Below are 15,124 nucleotides of genomic sequence, written 5' to 3'. Positions count from 1 at the left end.
ATCAGCAAAGAAAATGGAGTATGAGATAGATGGGGATTCATTTAGGCTTAGTAGGTCTTCATCAGATGTTAGTAAGAGAGAGAGTGTGGTTGAGCAAGCAGATTTATAGATGTTCTCTCCAACCCCTAGAGCCAATAGGACATCATGGTACTTAAAGGCTTCTGATCCAAGCCAATTCCAAACAGCCATACTTCAGACCAATGGGGGAATAGAACATCTTGACACCTGCCACCCCCCAAGACCGTATGTTAAGGTAAAGCTTGGCAGTTAGGCAGCCTGGCTTTCTTGTGGGGGTTGAAAGACTTTAGCAGAGAAACACTTATTAAACTTGTTTAAGGCACCCCCCCCAGCCCCCAACTGTGTCGTAAAATTCAAAGAGACCGATTCCTAAAGGGGGGGTAAACATGAATGCTTCTCACTAATGTAACACTAATATTACATTGCTTTGCCTAAATTACAAATAAAGACATACAAAATATTTATCAAGTTATATGCAAAATCTCACATCACAACAGTACTTTACTTCCGGGTTCCAAGATGGCCACCCAGACAACACTTCCGGCACCCACCAATGACGTAACTTCCGACTCCATTTGATGACATCGCTTCCTTCATTACATCACTTCCGGTCCCTCTTTGATGACGTTGTATCCGTCCAACAGTTTCAACGTCATCTCCTGCCAACTCATTTCCGTCCTCCACTTTGTCCTTGTATAAAAGGCCAACATTTCCGTTACCTACTGTCAATTGCTGTAAATGCATTTTAATCACGATTCAAGTCTTTTCGTTTGTCCAATGGACATTATACGGGGACAGTCCCCAACTCTTTTCCTTTTGTGGAAGTGCTTTCTTTGTAAGCTTATTACAACAAGTATATAGCGAGGTGACAACAGGGCTTTAGGGAAGACCATTCCTTAAAAAAACTTTTAAACCCCAAAAACTCTTTAGTGAGTTCCACATTTGATATTTTCTGAATCGACATTTTAGTGTCAGCTTTGAGAAACCGTATGTGAGTCGAAATGTTTGTTCATCAGCAGTCATCCACTGAATTTCTGTCTGCAACCAAGAATGACCCAAAACCGGGTGGTTTTTATTGATGGAGAATCATTGCTGTTTAGAGCTGTGCTCTCTGTTACGGAATTATTTATGTACTGCAAGTTCAGACAATGGACCGAGATTTTGATTAAATTGGGGTCATAATTCAGAGAAGCTCATGAGCAGAGATCAAGGAACACAAAAAACAGAAACTTGAACAAAGTTAATGAAAAGTAATAGAACTACGAGATAGTAATACCATGCAATGAGGCTGGGAGTAAAATCTTTGACTGAAGTGACCCTTGAGTGTCAGACAACACACCTTTGGTTTTAAAGGATCAGCGATTCAGGCCCTGAGGGCAGTGTCATCATGAGGCCTGCTTGTTTCATTTAAGTAGAGTCAGGTTGTAGTGTCACATCTCATCACTGATGCTTCTCTAGTAGGGGAGAACTTGAGGGACTGGAGCAGCCCCACCACTGGACAACATGTCAGGGCTCAAAGTGAGTTTGACAGCAAAAGGAGGCTTCTTTTAGCTCACGAGGCTGGTGTTTGTGTTAGAGGTGGGGAACAACCAAAGATTCATGTCCTGGGTGCGGGGGAGCAGCCATATGTACAATATACAGTATATGAATTGTGGTACAAAATTAGGCAACAGACAGAAAAAGGTTTGGGGATGGCCACCCCGTATACTGAAAAATCAGCAAATGAAAGAAACACATCTTTACATAGCGGAGTTCACAACTGAACTGACTAACAGGTTGAGTTTGTTCTATAAATATGGTGGATAGGAGGAAGAGAAGGAGTCAGGGCGGCTGGAACAGGAACTGATGTGGCAGGAAGTTGGATTCTGGATACCAGAAATGATGTCATCAGTGGATGGACCAGTGGTGATGTCACTGAGAGGCAGAGGAACAAGAGGAGAGAGGATCAGGTGGGAGCGCCAACCCCCAGTCTGGCTGACAAATAACACTATTTGAGCCTGTAAACTGTCCCACATGCGCACATGTGTGACAGTATATATAAAAATAACACCTCCAATTTCATATCTGATCAACTGATATGCGACAAGTGCTGACACATTTTGTAGGCTGTCCTCCGTCACTTCAGTTGGCAGCACTGAACGGTTGTTTTGCTTGTGTCTATGGGTTGGAACCCTGACTGTGTCATTTAGGCAACATGTTGGAATTGAGCTCTTGATGGCAAGGGGTGTTGCTCCAATTGAAACTCATCGACATATGCAAGCTGTTCATAGTGATAACTGTTGTCCAAAACGGAAATTAGACCTTCCTGGACATCACAGCCAATAAAAGTTGACAATGGTGTCAGGATGTGGCTGTGGAAATGCAGTCTGGACTTCTGCCATGATGACTTCACAAAACTTGCTTGTTGCTGGTAAAAAATATACTCAGTTATCTGGTGCCTATGTAGAAAAATAGATATGCGTCACTACATTTACATGTATTTGCTGAGCAGATGCTTATATCCAAATCAGATTGCAAAAGAGGTCAGCATAATTGAGTGAACATCAGTTGGGGGAACTGTTTGGGAACAAATGGGGCAGGGTAAGGTTAAAAAAATTGACCATCACAAGTGAAGACCTCAGAACAAAAACACAAGCAAATTATGATTCCTAGTTTACAAAACGTAACGTTAGACAGAAATTCACCAAACAAAAGAGTCTTCAATCTCTTCTGAAACACATTGAAGGTCTCAGAAATTGGAATGGAGGTAGGCAGCTTGTTCCATCAGCCAGTAGTTAGACATGAAAACAGCCTGGACTGAGATTTTGGTGGCCTCACCAGGCACTGTTCATCAGCAGACCTGAGTGGGTGAGGGGGAGCACAGGACCTCACAAGTGTCGTGCCTCCATATATAAGGGTGGAGTGGTGGCTCTGAGGTTAAGAATCTGCGCTGGTATCCAGAAGGTTGCTGGTTCAAATCCCTGTCACTGCCAAAAGAGATCCTACTCTGCTGCGCCCTTGAGCAAGACCTGTAACTGCTCCAGGGGCGTTGTACAATGGCTGACCCTGCGCTCTGACCCCAAGGGGTATGTGAAAAACTAACAAAATAAAGAACAAAAAAAATAATAATAATAATATTCCCATCCCGTCAGGAGTAAGACTTGGGAGCTTTACTCTTCATTCTACCCTCATACTTTTGAGCCAATTGTATTTCTAACTTCAATCTACATGTACATCAAAAAAGCTCAAGCATTTATGGTTATGGTTTGCACTCCATGATGCCAGAATGACGCATGCCCAGACTGCTAGTGTAATGATAAGAAACATTTGACTTTTAGTCACAAGAGGGATAAGCACAGGACTTTGCCCCCTCTGTCCAGCTGGGCTGCCTTGTCCCCTTTTCCAGCACATTAACGCCGACTCCCTTTATGCCTCCATTATCACTGGGTTGCCCCTCAAACCTCCATTTAAGCTTTTCTACCTCAATTGAACCTTTGCTGCCACTCACTTCTGTGCAGTTCATGATTTCCCACACGAATAGAACGTGACTCAAGTTGTTTTCATTTTAAAGGCCAGGTGCACAGGAAGTTTCTTTACTCCCTGCCATTTTCTGTTACCAGCGTATCTTTCATATGCTTCCTGTGTGCCCGCTTCAAAAAATGTCTTTGGCTTTCTTTGTGAAAGACTTTATGGTAAACTCTGGTAGAAGGCTGCTGGTACTCAGGCTGTGCGAGTTGTGGGTGTTTCAGCGCCCTCTGATGGACGGTTGATAGACGGTGTGGCAAAGAACTCATAAGGTTAGCAGATTCACTTCACGTTACACATCGATCAAATGCTTAAAGTCTGTCTGAAAACCAGCCGACTGACATCTGGTGGCAGCACTCCTCTCACTAAGTCCTGCCACCTCAGTCAACTAGATAGCACCAGATCAGCACCTTCATCTGGATCCTTTACTAATTGTAGCAGCGCTCCAGCATCAAAAGCAATGGGAACATTAAGTTCACCTCACAGGCACACTTTTACAGGTGAATGGGTTACAAGTGAAACCTTTTCCTGTTCCTTTTAACCACAGTGGTTTGATAAACGGAGGCATCCATACTACACTGTGGAAACAGAAGATGTCGTTTTTAGTTTTGCAGGACTCAAGGCTGTACACAAAAACTAGTGGCTTCAGATCAGCATGGGCACAAAGGTAGGCTATGAAAGGGTGAATGGATGACAAAAGGTTGCTAGAAGTAAAGTATGTGAATTTCCCCTTGGGATTAATAAAGTATCTATCTATCTATCTATCTATCTATCTATCTATCTATCTATCTATCTATCTATCTATCTATCTATCTATCTATCTATCTATCTATCTATCTATCTAGAATGACAACGAGTAGAGTGAAAGAAAGTGAAAGATCCCAATACGAGACCCACACCACATCACAATGGGAAGGCGAGAGAAGTTCAGTATGCCAGGGTGGGAATGGTGCTGCCTAGAGATAAACAAAATGATTCATGAGAAATTGAATTTGCAGTCAAAATCAGTGTCAAGCTTTGCAAAACAAATTGTGTTTCGTTCCTAACAAAACTCACACCATTGACACATACATTAATTACATATATTAATTCTGCATGCATCTGCCTGTCATTTAGTATTTAAGTATAGATCTCCAGTGGAAAAAACTTTAAAAATTATGAGGCTCATTCATTTCCTGTTATGTGTAGACATTTTGTTGAGCTGCCAGACAAGTCCTGGTAGTTTGATCCCCACTTTGCCAATGATGATGGCAGTCTTAGTGATCATTGGTGACAGTAAAGAACCTTGAAGCTGCATGGTGCTTGGAAATGGCGTATCCTCAACTTCTTGTGGAATCTATATTACTAAACGACAGTTAATTTATGCACGGCGGACGCGGTGGACGCACCGAGGCGTCCCAGAGTCAAACGCAGCGGCTTCGCTTTAGTTCAAATAGGGTTATTGAATTAAATGGAAACTTTACCATGCCTACGACCTGTGAACTAAACCTGAGGTAAAGCGTGCACGCTGGGTTGTACAGCCGCCCAGACGCGACCGCCCACACCACCGCATATACGACGACACAGCCATAAAAAAACAAAAACGAGACTGCATGAAGAAAGACAAATAACAGAAGCACGTTGAAATGAACTGTCCCAGGATGCACCCACCCTCCATGATATTTCATCATGCAGCAGCTTCCCACCGAGACGCATACGTACTATGCCGTGGCGCACGCCCCAGAGTCAAACGCAGCGGCTTCCCAGAATCAGTAGGTGGCGCCCACACAACACAACCTGTACACTACACTTGCTCTAATCCACTGTGCCAGCAATCGGTGTCAGCAAAGGCAATGGAATCACGTCTCCACAAAACGAAACCGCTTTAGTACAGATATGCTTATTTAATTAAATGACATTTCCCCAGACGCACCCACCCTCCATGATATGTCATCCATCCAAATATCGGACGGAACACAAACTGATTGCCATTCTTGGATTTACGATTCTCTAGAGAATCGCGAGCTTACTTGTCAAGAAACAAGAAAGAGTACCACTGAGGCCATAGGGGCTTCTTGCGTAGTGAGATTTTTCCTATGGACCAAACACTATAATGTGCACATTTTGGAGTTTTGCTGTGACTTTATGTGGAAAATATACAGAATTTAAGCAAAAAAAGCTGCAGAAAAGAACATGAGTAAACATAGAAGTGTGAACAAGGTCTAAGGGAACAACAGTCCTTGTTTCCCATTGGGATTAATAAAGTATCTATCTATCTATCTATCTATCTATCTATCTATCTATCTATCTATCTATCTATCTATCTATCTATCTATCTATCTATCTTTTCCACCCTCATTTTAGCAATCGTGAAGCCCCAAGCGTAATCTATATTAGTATCACTTTTGCAAAACCGTATGTGAATTGAAACTTTGTTGCTCCGCTTATTACTAGTGCTGCCAGTGGACAACCAGTGTCATGTAGGAATATTCCTCCAATAAGTCAGAGGACAGATGGCCCAGATGTTGTAAGAGATGTTGAATCTCGGCAGAATGGTGGCTCTGAGGTTAGGGATCTGCACTGGCAATCGGCAGGTTGCCGGTTCGAATCCTGTAAATGCCAATAGTGACTCTGCTCTGTTGGGCCCTTGAGCAAGGCCCTTAACCTGCAGTTGCTGAGTGCTTTTAGTAGTGAGAAAAGCGCTATATAAATACAAAGAATTATTATTATTTGTCAAGTAAAGGAGAGCCGGAAGGAGTTCAGAAAACCTCCTGGCATTTGGAGAGCAGTGTGCAGTGCCATGGTGTTCTGTTAGCCAGTTGTAAACCTCTACTCTGTTAGGTAGCAGCAAAACATTCCTGAATGGAAGGTGAAAGGCCACTAAGAGCTACTGAAGCTAAGAAGTGCAGGGACTCCAGGGATTTCCAGTCATGCTCCTGACCTCTGAAGTGATTCTAGGGATTATCCTGAAGTAGACAACCTAGAGAGGAGTTTTGGGGCCAGGAATGATTGTTGGGACGAAGAGGCCAAGGGAATGAATGGTTGTGAAGAAGGAAGAACTTCTAATGGTACGTAACAAGTGGACAGGAGGTGAGGGCAGGGGGAGTTCATCACCAGTACAGGTGGGCCCACTGGGCAGTAGGATTTTGTTTTGCATTCGCTTGTTTTGTGCTTTCATGTTTTCTGTTGCTTTCAAGTCAAATCAAATTTCATTTGTCACACAAAATGTATACATACATACAGTACAATATATAGTGAAATGCTCCAATGTTTTCTTCTTAACTTGTATGTTTATGAAAATAAAATTGTCCATTTTTGATATCTTTTGTCTGTTTGGCATCATTTCAGGTATGGAGAGATGCCACAAGGTTGCCCTCTCCTTGCAATATCAGGAGCAGTTCCATATGATTAGCTTTACCCTAATTCTGCACTCCAGGTCAGGCCATTTTGGTTTATAGTTCTGGCCAGAGACATATCATAAAGCTTTTTTTTTCATATGATGCTCACCCAACTCTGAAAGCTGTCCTATGATTCAGTCAACCCAAACTTGGCTTCCAGGCAGTAAGCGATTTCCATTCATCTTCCTCCAACCTCAGATTTATCCATCAGACTAATGTGTCACATGATTCATTAATCCACGGGCCAGATTTCTACTGACCAGTTGTAAGATTCAGTGGGGTTTACCCCATGCAACTCAATCAATACCAGAATATTTTCCATGTCAAATTGCATGTTTTTAGCTTCTCATTGAAAATTCACAGCATTCATCTCTTGACCTGTACTTGCTGGATTGCTCATGTTGTGCCTCAGAGTTCACCACATCTTTGGCCTCACCTCCCACTTGTCACTACTTGGCAACTCCAATTCATTAACTGTCATCTCACATCAGTCAATCTTAACTTACTCAAATGGTTAGGCCGGCTGCTCGCTGTGAGTCATCTTGTCCTTCGTTGAGTCAGCTTTGCTTGGTTTTCTTGATAATGATCTGCTTCTCATTTGGTTTTGTGGGTTTGACCTTTTTAATCTGACAACTCCACTATTTCTCTTTGCCTACCCAGCCTCTTCTGTTCTTGGCGATGACTACTAAAACTGCTTTGGCCTTTTGGCCTATTTCCAACCTCACCAACTTCTGTTTTTGTTCTCTCAATTCGTAGTCCTTAGGCTACCTTGACTTCCTAACATATTTAAGTAGCTCCACCAGCTGCTTCACCCTCTCATGCTCATTGGATTCAACAAATGATTAACCTTTGGAATGCTAGCAATGGTAACAGCCTCACCGGAACTGGCTTGGTTTGCAGTGGCATGACAGCTCACACTTTCAGAATATACCTGTAGCTTCTCTGAAATGTCTTCCTAAGGATTGTTGACACCTGTCAGCTACTATCCTCTGTCCACCTCTCCGTTTTCTTGGTCTCAGGACTACATGTGGATTTCTTTTTCCTCAGATATCAACAAACAACTGGATAAGCAATAACAAATATACTCTTGTTTGTAAATTACATATCTCTGTCATTCGTTTATGAAATTGTAGTACCTCCTGTCACACATGCAAGCCTCCAGAGTGCCTTAGTCGCATTGGGCAGGTAAAAAAGACAGGAAAGGATGGGGAGGTGAAACACAGTTGGTAACTGCTGCTGCCTATTTTCCCTTAGAGTGAGGGAAAAACCCTGACGACACTTTCAGTCCACCTGCGGAAGTCCCACCCCTTCCAGTCAGCCTCTTATACAAGAAGAGCAGCTGAAAGACCCTGATCCCTTCAAGGATGGCACTCCTCTAAAGAGGGCAATGATGCCTAGAAACTGGCAGGCCCAATTATTCACTTGTTATGGTCTGCAGGGGTGCACAGCTCCCCAAACCAGACACAGGACACAAGTTCGGCACAACACATTCTTTTATTCTGGCTGTGGGAAACGCTTCCCTCATTTCCAACTTTCTCAGCACAGCTACAAGTACAATAAATAGCACACATCACACTTGTTCTTCTCTCTTTACTTTCTTTTCCTTCCTTCTGCTTCCCAACAAGCTTCGTCTCCTTTCCTTCTGACTCTGGTTCCTCGAATGGAGTGAGGCGGCTCCTTTTATAGAGCACTGGGAAGTGCTCTGGGTATTCCACACTCTCCTTCCTGGTGTGACAGAAGTGCTGCAATAAAGGACTCCACATTTCCTACAGCACCCCCTGGCAGCACCCACGGGACCCAACAGGGATGTACATAACTCCAACTCCCATGAAGCCCTGTGGGAATCTGTGGTGTCGCAGCAACCCAGAGGGGCTGCCCTCTAGTGATCTGTGGGAGATAATGCTCGCCTTGAGCATGTTCTCTCCCCCGGTCCCTTGCATTATAGAGGTGTCCTGGCTGGGAAAGGGCCCTGGTCATTTGCCACATTGTTTACTAAAAAGGTGGAGTAGGCTGACAGGTGGCTCTCTAGTTTCCAAAATAATGATCAAGTGGCCTGGCCTTCAATAGTACAAGACAACAGAGGCTAATCCTAAGGCAAAGGCTGCTTGACAGAACTCTAAGACCACAATCCCTGAACTTCCTAGGCCAGTTCCTGACCTTGGACCCTTAACAGCCCCTTCTAGACATATAGCCATTGAGTGTGGACTCAATAAGAGGGTTTGGCAAGCATGAGACTGCTGCACGGAAGGCCAGACCTAGGATAAGCAACATACTGCAGGCATGAGGGAGAAGGTTTCTTGGATGGTAAAGGTGGGTATACAGGCCCCCCAAGTGATAACTAAGTCCAGTGTCTAATGAGAGTCACTGGAACAGCCCGGCTTTGGTTTTCTTTGTCGATTTTGCTGTTCTCGAGTCTCCTTGTGTTATCTCCTTTCTCTTCTGTATGAATTAAATTATTTAGTAGGCATGCTTTTTTATACTTCCTTGGTTTTATTCTGGGATTTAGTGTGGCATTCTGGGTTCAGGGACTACTCACAAGCACCCCTTCTGGCCAAAGACTTTTGCTCCATCCTACTCTCTGTATTATTGCATGTATTTTGCTGCAAACTATGTCACATTTTTATGTGGACTATATTTTCAAGTAGAACATGGGGACATATGACAAGAACCCAAGGGCACAGTTGGAAATGTATGGGTACATTCTAAATACGTGTTAGAAAGGTTTTCTTCTCACAAAGAACCACAGACACATGGGATAAATGACAAAGGAGTGTGCTGGAGAGTAGGACTTCTGGGATCATCAAAACTTGACCTGATGTTACTTTAGACAAGTTGGGTGAATAGGATGGACGAGCTTGTTGGGCTGAATGGTGTGTTCTTGTCACAATTGTTCTAATGGTCTGATGTCTGTAGCCTACAAGTAATTTTGCATTATGTTTTCATACCACTGTAAGTGGACAGACAGTGAAAGAATTAGGAATTCATTGCATTTATTTGTTTTTAGTGCACAATAATTTTTAAGTGAGGTGAATTGAATGGGTGACCTAAAGGATCACAGTAGTCAAATGAGATGTTTGCTTCTGATGTAACCAAGAATCATTCTGAACATTTTTTTTTTAATTTGACTAATATCTGCATTCAGGATGACTGAATCTGTGTGCCACTGAAATGTATAAAAAGCACAAAGTACCCCTTGTCTGAAAACTGGAATGGTAGTTGCAAAGCTGTAGTGGTGCCACAGGGTGTGGGGCCTGACATGAAGGTATCAGAGAATTCACAAATGGTTTCAGCTGATGAGATTGGTCTGAAATGTGGGACACTGTCAGGGTCACCATGTACCTCTGAAATGGAGTCACTGCAGCTGAGGTAGAAGCTGTTTATTATCACAGGGAGAGCACCCAGTAGCGTAGCATGGGTGTCAGCCGCCTGGGGCGGAGGAAAATTCCGCCGCCCCCTTATTTAAGTATGGTTCAAATTTTTACAAGATATTATTATTATTTATTGTGAAATTTTGCCGCCCCCTAAAAGTGCCGGGGCAGGCCGCCCCTGCCGCCCCCACTACGCTGTGCCACTGAGAGCACCATCTCTAACTCGACTCCCCTCAACGTCAAGGACAGCAAACATGGCACAGCAAGAGACCGAGACAAAAGAGCCAAAAAGCAAGAGGGTAAAGAGATGAAGGTTAGACTGACCAGAACGGGTCTAAACGTAACGTTCAGATCTGAGGCACAGTGTGCTGTTCAGTTTGCCAGCTTGTCTGCGGGTAATCAACACTCTCTGAAGTGTGTGTGGACTCTGTTATTCTGAGAATACATTTTGCAAGCTGTAGCAATTTCTATCAAGAAAATATGACGATGAATAAGTATGTTAGTAAACTGCTCAGAGTGGATTTGATTCCTGAATCACACTCATGTAACTTATAATTGCATTATTATTCACAATATTATTAAAATGGCATAATTACTGTTATTTTGATCACTGAGTTATAGCCAGCAGATTTAAAGAACTGTATACAATGATTAGGTAGTTGCCATTTTTAGTCCCCGACATATTGTCTTTTGTCTGACTCAACTGATGTTTCGTTGAGTGGGTGGTGAACAGAACGCTACCTTGAGCTGGCAGGCTGCTCGTGTGGGGTATGCTGGATGGGTCCTTTTTATAACTCCGAGCGTCCCTTTTTCTCCTCCTCCTCCAAAGTTTTAGTATGGCGCTGCCAAGCATTGACAGCTAAGTCTACAAACCTACACATTTATAAATATAATCCTTAATCTGTATGTTGCAGCAATTTGCATGGGTCATAGAATATTGGAAACGTTTATCACGCAGGTGTTCAAAGGGAAACCCCTCCTTGTGTATGCAGTCGGCCTGCCACACGTCAGCAACTGTGTATCTGCTTGTCTTCACTCATGATGGAGTTTGCATGTCCTGTCTGAATTTGTGTGGTTTTCCTCTTGTGAACCCCATTTCCTGTCACAGCTACCAGCTTAACGTTTCGCAGTAAAGCTGCTCCATGTCAGTTCACGTGTGAGTGTAAATATTCAGGGTGAGTTCAAGTCTGTGTATGGTGGGCTAACTTACCAAATGCAGTTCACCCTTACCCAGTTAATCTGATAATCAGCAACCCCAAACCCCCTTCATTTTCTGAACAGACTCACCCGGTCAGGGTTACCAGGATTTGGAGTTTGTACTGACTAATGGAAACTTCCCAAGATGGGATGCCAGGTGATTGTCGATATGTCACTAAGTAAACTATAGAGAACACTCCCAAAGAAACTAGCAAGTGGGCTAGAAGACAAAGGGATGGATAACATAATCACATTCATTTTACAACAAGACACGTTTATGGGATAACCCTAATCCTAACACTAACCTTTGCAATATCTTAAAGACCACTTACTTACATTAGCCCAGAATTCAAATTTCAGCGATGTGGTTGTGCCTGTGAGTCACTTTCAGTGGTTGCTAAGTTTACTTTCCATGTCTGTTGAAAATTCACATTATAATGAGCCCTCGGACCAGCTTACTGGCCTTCAGATTCACACTGGCACAAACAGATGCATTCAGTTTAAGAGGAGGGCAAATGCGGGCTTTTTGGAGTGCAGACTGGGAGGCACAATGGCTTACTTGGGTGTGGGGCAGCTGAGCTCCGATCACCAACAAAGTCCAGAGTCCTGCCCTCCAGCTTGCTCTGTAAGGGCCATTTGCTCTCACTACTACAAAAGAAAGGGAAGCAGACCAGAAAGGCAACGTGCTAGAATATAAGCTATTAGATTTTAAAATGAATGGATAACTAATAAGAGAAATGTGTCCAGAGGTGAAGAAAGGCTGTTTTTTGTTGGCAGATGTTTCTAGGCTAGGATGCAGTGTGAAACTCCGTGAGTGTAATGTGGGTTCAAGGCAGGTACAATTAAGATTTTTTTTTCTCTGGAAGTCTATAAAATAAAATTACAAAAATGTTACTAATACAGTAAGAATAAATCAGTTAGACACTTTCCATTAATCAAAAACTGAATGCAGCAAATGAGGCAGGAATTTTTCAAGGCACGGTTAAGGAGGCCAAAACCCAGCAGAAGGCCATAAACCTTCCAAGAACATCAAAGAGTAAAACATGGCGATGAGGATTCAATTTGTGTGGGCCGAGATAAAACCTGCAGCTGATTCTATTACTGACACGTGGCTTCTCTTATTTGCAGAACCATCATCCTTCTTGGGCTCTCTCGGCCTGTGCCTCATTAAGGCATCATGGGAAGAAAATCAGGATGAGACTAAGGTTAGGAGTGAACTTGCTTGTGCTCATTTTCATCCACACATTCAGACGTCTCAGTGACCTGGATGGTGTGCTTTAACATCATGTCACAGTCTGTGTGTGTGTGTGTGTGTGTGTGTCCACCCAGTTTAGGCCTGCATTAAGGGGTCTATGTGCATCTCCAGAGAAAATCAAATTTGATTAGCTGCACTACTCAGCAAGGATCAGCAAGTTCTGTGACCTTCGACTTTAGGCTAATTAAAAATCGATCGGGGACTCCTGCTAAGCAATAAAATATTTTAGAAAAAATAATAAAAATAAGATCAGGTGAAAAGCTTGCAGACATACCAACATCACGCTTCCAAAAAACCTGACGGCTACTACTGGGAACACTTTTTCGCTTTCATTTATTTCTACAGGCAATTGATTGAAAAAAAAAATCTAATGTGTGGAGGCAGGTGAAGAAAATGAAATATGGACTCGGTAACTGACAGTTTGCATAATTTTTTCAGTTTATCCAAATAAAATGACTCCAGTGTGTGGGTGTAAAGCTCAGTTTTGTAACTGTTTACATCCTGGAGCTGTTAATATTGGCGCGGCGGGTATTGCCGCCACTTTATGGATTCAACATCTTGGGTTTAATTTAATTCTCGGATGTTCTCCTCATGTCTTCAGGCCTGATGAAAAACGGTCCCAGTGTGATTGACCGTTGTCCTGTTGTTGCTGGGAACGGTTCAAGCCAACCATAATCCTGAATTGAACGAGAGAAGATAATAATAATACAAGCTGTTTATGTAGTGACTTTGCAATGCTAAAAGAGCTTAATTTGGAACTTCAAGATACTTTCAAAACATCAAAGTCCTACAAGCAGAGGTGTCACCACAGCCCAGTGGTCATCGCGGCTCCAGGAGACACCATTTGAATTTCAGTCCGAGTGCCATATGTGGCAGTGACGTGTTCATCTTGTGGGGTTCTGGCTTTCATCCTTTAAGATACATATTGTTAAAAATGTGTGTTTTACATTAATTAGGTTTATTCCTCTCTCACCTATAAACACCTACTGATCTGAGTGACAATAGAAATAAGTGGAATGAGCCTGTCCAGGCTTGGCTCCTGTCTTTTCATGATGTTGTCCTTCATGATCACGACTTGAATTTAACAGGCCCGATAAGGAATAGATGGAAAACCTGGGGAACAACATTTGATTGGTTGCTGGATGTTAATAAAATACAAAAAAATCAGGCACCCAAAAAAGGCCTTCACGCATTGGTCCGTGTACTTTTTTGGTATTTGAAATTTCGTTTCAGAAGCAAAAACGAATAAACGAAAATGAAAGGAATTTTCAGATTTTGATTTTTGATTAAAGAATAAAATGAGGGAAAATAAGGTATTTTTTAATTCTATGGTAACAAATAGCAGTCATAAACTTAAAATTACACATACTTTTCTGGATTTATTTGTGATTCAAATAATGAAAGCAATAGCTCAAAAACGGTCCGTGTACTTTTTGGTATTTGAAATTTCGTTTTAGAAGCAAAAACAAAAAAACGAAAATGAAAGGAATTTTTAGATTTTGATTTTTGATTAAAGAATAAAATGTGAGAAAATAAGGTATTTTTTTAATTCTGTGGTAACAAATAGCAGTCATAAACTTAAAATTACACATATTTTTCTGGATTTATTTGTGATTCAAATAATGAAAGTGTTATAGCTCAAAAACAACAAAACAGACGCATTTTCGTTGTCTGAAACATGAGGTACTTCTTCTTCTGCGCGATTTTTGACGACACGTGCGAATGGTCCTCCTCACAACACAACGATCGACGGCCTTGAAATTACACTGGCATCAGCAGAGGATGGACCATTACGTTGTTTTTTGGAACAGTGTGGCACGCGGCTGGGGACCAAGCCCAGCCGGGACACCCAGGAAGAGCGGAGGAGGGCTTGCGCCTCCTCCAGACCACGAGGGGGCGACCGCCCTGGTTGTTTTGGGGGCCACGGGTACAGAGCTTGGAAGCTCAGCCCTGCAGGGACCCGTGGTCACCACCGGGGGGCGCCCCCATGCCTGAAGGTTCCTGGACCCCAGTACTTCCGCCACAAATGGAAGTGCTGGGGGGAAGACGAGTGAGGACACCCAGAGTGCTTCCGGGTATGCAGCCGGCACTTCCGCCACACTGGGGCGTGTTTGTGGGAGAAACACACCTGGAGCACATCTGGGTGCTAATAAAAGGGGCCGCCTCCCGTCACATGGAGGCTGGAGTCGGTAGAGCAGTTGGACAAGGTCTCAGGAGGAGACACGGAGGCGGCCTGAAGAGCGAGGCATAGTGGTTGGCCTGGACTTTGGGGAGTCTGTGTGTTGTGGTGCACTTGAACTTTGTAAATAGAACTTGTAAATAAACGTGTGTTGGGTACAAAATGATGTCTACCTGTCTGTGCCCGGGCTGTTCCCCACAACAGTAAAAGAGTGACACTCCGGGAC

The sequence above is a fragment of the Erpetoichthys calabaricus genome, chromosome 5 (genome assembly GCF_900747795.2).
Source record: "Erpetoichthys calabaricus chromosome 5, fErpCal1.3, whole genome shotgun sequence".
NCBI lineage: Eukaryota > Metazoa > Chordata > Cladistia > Polypteriformes > Polypteridae > Erpetoichthys > Erpetoichthys calabaricus.
This window is presented reverse-complemented; position numbering follows the sequence as displayed.